The sequence below is a fragment of the Triticum dicoccoides genome, chromosome 7A (genome assembly GCF_002162155.2).
Source record: "Triticum dicoccoides isolate Atlit2015 ecotype Zavitan chromosome 7A, WEW_v2.0, whole genome shotgun sequence".
NCBI lineage: Eukaryota > Viridiplantae > Streptophyta > Magnoliopsida > Poales > Poaceae > Triticum > Triticum dicoccoides.
The window spans coordinates 637,126,291-637,135,276 of NC_041392.1; the positions used below are offsets into that span (position 1 = coordinate 637,126,291).

An 8,986-nucleotide genomic window follows, 5' to 3' on the forward strand; every position below is an offset into this window, starting at 1 on the left:
AAGGGCTCCTTCTCACCGTCGACCCGCATTCGTTGCTCGGAGCCGTGCGTCGACGGCGGCGACACCAGCAACCGCCGGGCCGGCCGGTGCTGCCCGCTCGCGTCGGCCAGGCCCAGCGCCAACGACGACGAACTCACGAGCAGAAGCAGCAGCAGCAGCAGAAGTGGCAGCGTCACCGGACGACAAAACCTGTTGGAAGAAGAACTCATCTTGGGTGTCAGGCAGGACTGGAGCCAGGTCTGTGGTCGTGTGGTATGTTCTTCCGCGGCAGTGCGCAGACGAGGAAGGATGGTGGGTGAGGTATGGTTGGGAGAAAAGATGGAGGAGAAGTGGTGCGAGTTAAAGTGGGCTTCGCGGAGGGTTTTATTCCCAGTGGCACTGCGGCAGATCAGTACTATAATCGCCATGGCCAGTAGCTCGGTAGCGAGTAGCCAGCGGCGGTCCTAAACGGGTCCCCAGCTGAGATCTGGACCCTGTATACGCGATAGTATTAGTGACCAAGATGCTACATTCAGAGCGTGAGCTTGATGTGGATTCATGTGCTAATCAGTGATCTAATCGGGAAGTCAGGGGTGTCATGTGCTGCATCTTTGACTGTACTGAGCAACAGTTTCTGCTCTGCACCAAGAGTGACTAAGCATGCATGCTATAGTGTTTTTCTGAGCTTCACACCGGTGTTAGTTGGTTCCAAGGACTAATAACCTACCTGCCCCGTTTGTTTAAGCTGGTAACCATGTTCCTCTTGCCGGGATCACGTGACGGAGGCACGTGACGCGTGGAAGCAAGCAGTGCGTGGCTGGCCGTGGCAGGCGCTGCCGTTTACATCCACCCACCGCTCCAAGCTCTGCTTCTCCACATACCACGGGCACGGGATCGTTGTGTAGTTGCGTAACACATGGAGAAGTGGTTAATCAAGCAAGACAACGTGCGGTTACACTTTTCACCTCACAAGACTCACTACATCATCGTGTTCGATCGGCTGGCGCAAGTTGCGCAGGCACAGATATACAAGGAAGAAAAGAAACCTGAACTCTCAACGCTGAGGAAGCAGCAGAGAGCAGCCCTGCAAGTACAGACAGAGTGTTTCTGCATGGGCATCGGAGCCTGTCGTCCGAGGGTCAGGGATGCCACCGAAGGGTCAACGGCAACCTCGACGAATACGCTTAATTCATAAAGTTGGTGGATTTTGAATCCGGGTGAGCTCTGGCCGGGTTCAAGGTAATAACTGGGCTTTACAGTGTCATTATCGCAGTTTATGGCATTCATCTCATTCTGAGTAAGTACACTAGCAGCTAGCAGAGGTAGCCATGAAGGCGAGAGGCCGAGAGCATCTGTATCTGTGAGCAAGATCCACGGCACAGCATCATCAGGCACACGACGAAAGAGCCAAAAACAGGCACTGGCCCGATCCCTCGAGCACCCACAGCTGTCACCGTGCGTGGAGCGCCGATTGAATCGGGACGGCCGCGTGCGTGCGTGCCCGACCCGATCGTGCCGCAGGACGCCCTTCGCTTTCGCATGCATGCATGCCCACAGCTTATTACCAAGCTGGACACCTGACAAAACGCGAAGCTAACTTTCGGCCCGGCCAGCCGCGTGCGCGAGTGCTATCTGCTGCCGGTAATTTTGCTTCGATGCTTGCTGTTTTGTTGCTACATTTACAGAAGAGAGAGGCGCGTGGACTGTACAGGAACCACCATGCGTATGCATGCGTGGTTCAGAAAGGAGAGCTCCTTACCTGCAGCTGCAGAGAGAGGAGACCATAGCCAATATGGATCGATGCAATCAGCTCGCTGCAAGTCATGCATAATGAGCTGTCTACTCCACAACCACAAGTACTGATTGTTTTTACGCACTTATACCGCGCTGCGTATGATGGTTGCCTGCTCGTATGCATGCACAGGTCCCTCCACTGGACTGAGAATTGAGAAGCTACCAGCTGCAGCGAATTAGGCCGGGACTGTTCAGAAAGCAGTTTCGCATACAATAACCCGAGGACTCGGGAATCCAAAGAAAGGAGTGATAACAATGGTAGCACTACGTAGTATAATCACAGCTAGCATGTGCAATCATGTCGGTACATCACTGCTCCTGTTACTGTTAGGGAGTTGCAGTGAAGAATTCGCCGCCTGCAGTTAGTTGTTCAGCCAGCGTCTTCTTCTTGAAGAGAAAACATTCGCCGACCACGTTCCTCCTCAGGAAAATGGATTGCCCTGTAGCCTTTCTTATGAAACTAGAGGATGGGGCGCCACCTGGTAGCGCCACTTGAGCGGGCCTGTTCGTACTTATCTTGTCTCACGCATATTATGCATATTTATCTTGTCTCACGCATATTCAGTTGTCATGTTTTGTCCTGAATGTCACTCATGTAATGAGGATATGTACGATACACTATTAGTACCACATCAATCAAACATACATATAATATAACCATCATACGCAGTGGTACATCTAATGAGGATATGTACGACTCGCCCATGAAGTATAAATGGGTGATACGATGCACTACATTTAATCCAAAAGCGAAGATAAGCTAACATTAAGTGCTTTAGTTTGGCTGAAGAAAGGGACCTGATGAAGCCACAACTAAGAACCAAATAAACAGAACACATTTCAGAGTTTTGAGACTTGGCATCATCCATTTCCATATTAGAATCAACATGATGCCTTTCATCGGAATTCTCTTGATCTTCATCTTGATGTACCCTACACAAATTCAACTTGGCCAATATATGATGATTGCTAGCATTAGTGATCACATATGAAGCTAACACCAAGATACCAACATTTTTCCCACACAAGCGGTATATGTTATTTTTGCCTCTTTGAAATGCTAATGCAAACCAGGTGATTTCAATTCTATACAAATTAAACGCTTACAAAAAAATAAGAATGTCATAATGCCACACAGCGGCTTGGAGATGAAAAATTAATTCTTCTCCTTGCATCTGATTTTTAAATTTGTGCCCTAGACTTGTAAAGGTACTAAAATTCCCCAAATGGTCTTGCAGAAGCAACTTTGACTACGAATGAAGCAACTACAAGGAATCACAGATCATCATAAACATGAAGGATACATCCTGAATACTGACGGAGTTGCATACAGTATATTTTTGCCAGGCAACAACTCCAAACATTTAGGCATGTCAAGACGAAAAAGAAATATCTGTTTTCTCCTTATGTTCATAGGAATGTATGACCTAGTATAGTTGGCAAGTGAATCATGAATGGAACATATTAATATAATGCCAGAATTAAGGGAACAGAGATCTACTTCCTCACAGAGTGGAGCCAAACTATGATATTGAACATCTTCAGGGGCTATGGGGGATGCAAGATCATCAACATCTGAACCTGATTCAGTATTTGATGTATCACTAATTCTTTTTGGTAACTGAAAGAAGAAGGAACAACGCATAAAACGTTATACAAACTATGAATTTAACATCTTCAGGGGCTATAGGCGATCCAGGATCATGAACATCTGAACCTGATTCAGCATTTGATGTATCACTAATTCTTTTTGGCAGCTGAAAGAAGTAGGGACAGTACATAAAACGTTAAAACTGAAAAGAGATTGACTCACTGAACAAATGACAGCTCACAGGTCAGACATTTGATAATCTTGCCTTAAGCGCATGCAATCTTAGAGAGCTTGCAATAGTTTCTTCTATATTAGATACTTCACAATATCACTTAATGCAGATGATCCCATGCTATGTATGATCTGCAATAAGAAATAAGTTCATAAGCAGCTGTAGCAGGCAAGTCAAATATTCTGTTGTACCATAAGAAATACAATACAGTAAGAGAGCAGCAGCATATTCAGAAAGAAAAAAAAAACTTCCTTCATAATTTAAGGGTCACCCCAAGGGTCTTTGTTGGACTTCAGGCATCCCCCCTAGGTTTGACCATGTGCACAAACCACCCAAAAACTCTGATAATTGTCTGCACATATATTCTGGTAAGCCTTGTACCACAAGTGCACGAACCTGAACTACATGCAGAACGGAAGGCAACTAAAAATGCAAATACAATCAAGATTAAACCTAACACTCCTGCCAGCCAGAGCAGTTTTAACATGCTCCCTCTTACCTCCTCTTTTCACATGAGAGGTAAGAGTATATAATAGATCTAAGCCGTTGATCTCATTAATTAGTGGTCAGATTAACTCTTACCTTCTTACCTCACATGTAAAGAGAGGGGGTCAGAGGGAGCATGTTAAAATTTGCCTGCCAACATATAAAGTTCAAGATCTTGCACATCAAGGCCTTCATCACTTGCTCCAGACCATAATAAATTAAATGCTACTACTGGAGACAACCAATTCTACATATATGTAGCCTGCAATGCCCAAAGGCTAAGAGAAAGGACAAAAAATTTTACAAGGAAAATTGGGACAGTAACCCGGTAAAATAGGATGTGATCAGGTGAATCGCAGAGAGAAAAAATTGCAGCTACGTCATAAGCCTGAGCTATAAACATAATTAAGCGAATTAATCTGTCAGTAAAAAAACATCGATCTAACGCCGAATCCCGCATCTACCATGAAATATAATACATCTAACAGTGCCTTCAAACATAATACTTCCAGGGATACTATGTAATTCAACAACAATCAGGAAAAGAATATCGATCGAATTACATTTGAACGACTTAATACAACATCAACATCTTCAAGGTAAGGCTTACATCTCCATATTGCACAGGACCAGATGCGGGAAGATTTCAACAAACATATGGTAGGCATGAGTGTAGGAATCCAAGTGCTGCAGAGAGGGAAAGAGTGAGCGTACCGGAGGTGGTGAAGATCTAGTCGATGGAGGCCGTACCGGCGATTGGGAGCAGGAGGAGGGAGATCGACGCCAAAGCCCTCGTCCGGTTGTGGAACCCCATTGGCTACCTCCTCCCAGCCGCTATTAATAGTTATGAAATATATCTTGGAACCCACTGCAGATGAAGCAATAGAAAAGGATAAAACAAAGTCAGACCTTCATTGAATTGTTAGGAATTGTGGTGCAGACCCAAACTGAAGTTTTATTTATTATAAAAGTATTTTCTCACAAAGACATATAGCAACGAGACTCGTGCTTCAAATCAAAATTCTTTCAAACTTAAGGACATGAATTTCAAAGGAAAGATTGACCCATTTGCAGATGGGCTATCCGTCCAGTTACAATTTACATAGTAGCACATATCTAATTTCCTCCTTATATTACATCATTCCTTGCAGTCTGAGGTAATTGTTTGTCTCAAACTAAGCACATACTACTTAGAAACTAAGAGTACACTGCGGATTCAGAGTAATAGAAAAAAAGATAATGAAGAACAAAACTTACTTGAAAGTACCTACATATAGTAAAATTTTGTACTACTCCTGTCCGCGTAAATTCATGAGCCACAAGCCGGAGTAATATCTTGGCTTGCCAAGATTTGATAATAACTAAGAGGATGTGATCGTTGACTGAATTTTGTAATTAAGAGCCGTCAACTTGCGCTGCAGCCAACTGAAAATGCAACAAACTCGCGATTCAGCCAAATGAAAGCTAGCTGAACAGAGAGTAATGGAGAATCGAAGGAGGAGAGCCAAGCATGGCGACTGCTACTAGTCCGAGTAGCACTACATGCTTTTCTCCGGCTTGTGGCTCTTGTACTGCGCCACACTGTCCAATGCCGAGGCTGCGGCGCTGCCGGCCATCAGGGCCTCGCTCGTCGACCCCTGGGGAAGCTCTGGGGCTGGAGCTGTAGCTGGAAGGGTGTGCGCTGCAACACGCGGGGTGCGGTCACCGCTATCGACCTCGCCGCTATGAACCTGAGCGGCATCGTCCCGGACGACGTCCTCGACCTCAGCGCTCACCTCGTTCTCAGTCGTCCTCCAGGGCGACGCTTTCGCGGGCGGGCTGCCGGCGATGCTGTTGTCGATCCCGACGCTCCAGGAGCACGACGACGGATTCAGCGCCGATTCCGGGCTGCCCTCGGTTCGTGCGCCTTCCTGCCGCACCGACAAAGTAGTAGCCATCAGAGAAAGCATCAAGATTGCGGCAGCAGAAGGCAAACAAGGACGGCCTGTTGATCATACTTACCTAACGATGCACTTGGCGAAGTTCTGGTGGAGGCATCCATCGGCGCTCATCTCGTCGAAGAGCTTCTCGACGGACTTCTAGCCGTCCTTGCCGGCGGCCGTCTTGTTGAGGAAGCGGAGGCCCTTGAGCGCAGGCTGCGAGCATATGAGAACTTACAATAATCAAAAACAATAATTAAAATCCAAATTTTTCTTTGGCAAGTATTTCAAGACGCGGTTCTGATTAGAGAAGTCATAAGAAAGCGCAACTCGGCAGGCAATCCTAAATGCTCTTTTTGTGAGAATGTGGAGACCTCACAACATCTTTTCTTTACGTGCCCTGTGGCTCGGGTGGTATGGAGGACGGTTGGATGTGTGCTGGGCACATCTTTATGTCCAAATAACATTTGGCAGTACTATTCCTGGTGTTATATTTTCCTTTCTGATGGAACCAAACTTTACACCTCTGGTTTGGCGGCAGTCTGTTGGGCGATTTGGAACAATCGTAACCAAGCTACTTTTGAACATAAAGATCTCAAAAGCCCTTTTAATGTGGTGTATGCTGCTTGTGGTTTTTTGATGTACGGGGCAGGTTTGATGGTTGGCGATGATCGGGAGACCATGGAGCGCGGAGCCAAGATGCTCAGGTCCAGTGCTTCGATGATGATGAGAATCTGCGCGGCTCCAACCAACTCAGCTTTAAACTGATCCCTTCTGCATCTTTTCGGAGCTTCGAGTTCTCGTCTGTCAAGGATAGGCTGCCTTTCACTCCTGCGCGAGTGCTCCGATTGCTCTTTTGTGAGCCTGTAAGCTTGGTGAATTTAGACTATTTCGGGTTCCTTTTGGGGACTCCTTGGTGTTTAGATCCTTTAGGTTGCGTGATCACAGGTGTCGCTGGGTTTTCGCCCCGCAATGAGCTGCTCGATGACGAGTGCTCATGGTGGGTTTCCCAGTGGTGCTTTGAACTCGCCTCCCCTTTCTAGTTTCCTTGCGATGTAGTTGGTACTTGGGTCTGTGGTTGTCTGAACTATGTATTTCCGTTATGCTTTTAATGGAAAGGGGTTGAGGCCCGGTTCAAAAAAAAAGAGGGACAGTGGATCCATAGGAAGGCGAGGCAGATGGGCATACCTGGCCGCGGCGGATCCCACACCAGTGCTACTCCTGGATCCAACCGACGCTGCTCCCTTGGCCTGCTGCAAGGAGTGGTCGTCCTCCCCGTCGTCCACGGCCGTTGGCCCCGCCGCCACAGCAGCCGCGGGTGAATTATTCTTCTAGACATCTGGTGTCACAACCAAGAAGATCTGTGTTCCCTTTGTGCTGCGGTGAGGACGCCCGCGGCAGCTCGCTCTCTCTTCCCCGGCAGGATCTCGAGCCGCATCTCGCCAAAATCGAGGAGCCTTCGTGGGGAAGGCAAGAGAAGTGGAAGAGAGAGGGGCGGGCGTATCTGAGGGGACTGGAGAAACGAACCGTGGGTTGCCTACGTGAGTACTCAATCCCTGTGACGACGTGGAGGAAAAAAAGACGCGTCCAGAAAATCTCATCGGCGTAAGGCCAACTCCACCGCACGACCCTATCATGTTCGCCCTCGTCCGTTTGGGGTAAAACGGACAAACGAGACGGCCCAGCGCGCGGGCGCAAACGAACTTTTATCCGCTTTGTGTCCGCTTTCGACCCATCCCCGGCCCAAGTTTGCGCCGGTTTTGGGGTGAAACGGACAGCGCACGGACGGACGGGACGCGCGCGCTTATCCTCCCCTGGCCCGCTTGTCGGTGGGAGAAACCAAAACCCACCCACGCCCATTTGCCGCCATTTCCCCCAAACCCTTCCACGTCCCTCCCACCGCCCCTCTCTCCCCCGGCCATGGCCGACGCCCCGCCGAGTTCCGGCGGCCTGGCCGTCGACCCGCCCACAAAGGTGAAGAAGAAGGCGCCAAGAAAGCCGCGGTCGGAGTGCGCGCCGGAGGAGATCGCCAAGTTGGATGCGGAATCGGCGAAGAGGAGGGAACGGAGAGCGGCCGTCAAGGTCAATGCCGCCGCTGCCAAGTTCGCCGCCCAACTCGAGGAGCTGGAGGCCGCGCGGCGCAAGGCCGCTGCCGACGAGAAGGAGGACCTCGTCAACAAAGCGCACGCCATCCTCATGCTTGGCGGCATGGGCCGTCTGGCCGGGTTCCCTGCAGCGGCCGTCGGCCCGGCGAGCACAGACTCGTCGGTCGCCCGGCCTACGCACTGCCAGTCACCCACGTCGCGCGCCGCGCCCATCTCCCCCGGCTTTCCTCCGCCAAGGCACGACGGCCAGACCCGTTTCTCTGCGTCGCCGGACGTGGGCTTGTTCGCACCGTCCACACCGCGCCCCGTGGCCGTCATCGACCTCAACGTCACGCCTGGGTCCAGCAGCGGTGGGCGGCCGTCCGTCAAGATGCTAAGAAAGCAGGCACGGGCACCGTTCACGGGCACCATGCCGGCCCCCCGCGTCTTGTTTAACGGAATGCCAACCCCAACGCCAACGATCGACGACCCCTTCTACAGCCAGTACATGGAGGACGTGATCTTCGAGAGTGGGCATGGCCGTGCCTACGACCCCGGGGAGATCCAAAGTCAGGATGGCCGCGCCGAGTACGTGCCCGATGAAGAGGCCGATGACCGTGCTGACTATGACCATGGTGACTCGTGGCATGAAGACGATGACATCTATGTCGAAGGTGATGAAGAAGAAGGCAATGATGTTGATATTAGTGGCGAGCCATTGTTCATCGACGAGCTCACCCAAAGAGCGGAAGCACAAAAAAAGAGGAAGAGCATTCGCACGGGTTCATACACACAAGATGAGGACAAGTTGATTTGCCAAGCTTGGATGGAGATCAGCCAAGATCCGAGGACCGGCGCGCAACAAAAGGGCATTGTTTTTTGGACGAGAGTCCACAAAACA

The 8,986-nt window shown here is 49.6% G+C and overlaps 1 long non-coding RNA gene across 1 annotated transcript; it reads right to left on the minus strand.

Moving 5' to 3' along the window:
- Positions 1-2,411: 2,411 nt before the first annotated feature.
- LOC119328972 lies at positions 2,412-7,522 on the minus strand. Its single transcript, XR_005159251.1, has 5 exons — positions 7,190-7,522; positions 6,084-6,217; positions 5,340-5,992; positions 4,797-4,950; positions 2,412-3,727 (listed from the first exon to the last, which is right to left on the minus strand). It is a non-coding gene; the product is annotated as an uncharacterized LOC119328972 (long non-coding RNA).
- Positions 7,523-8,986: the final 1,464 nt, after the last annotated feature.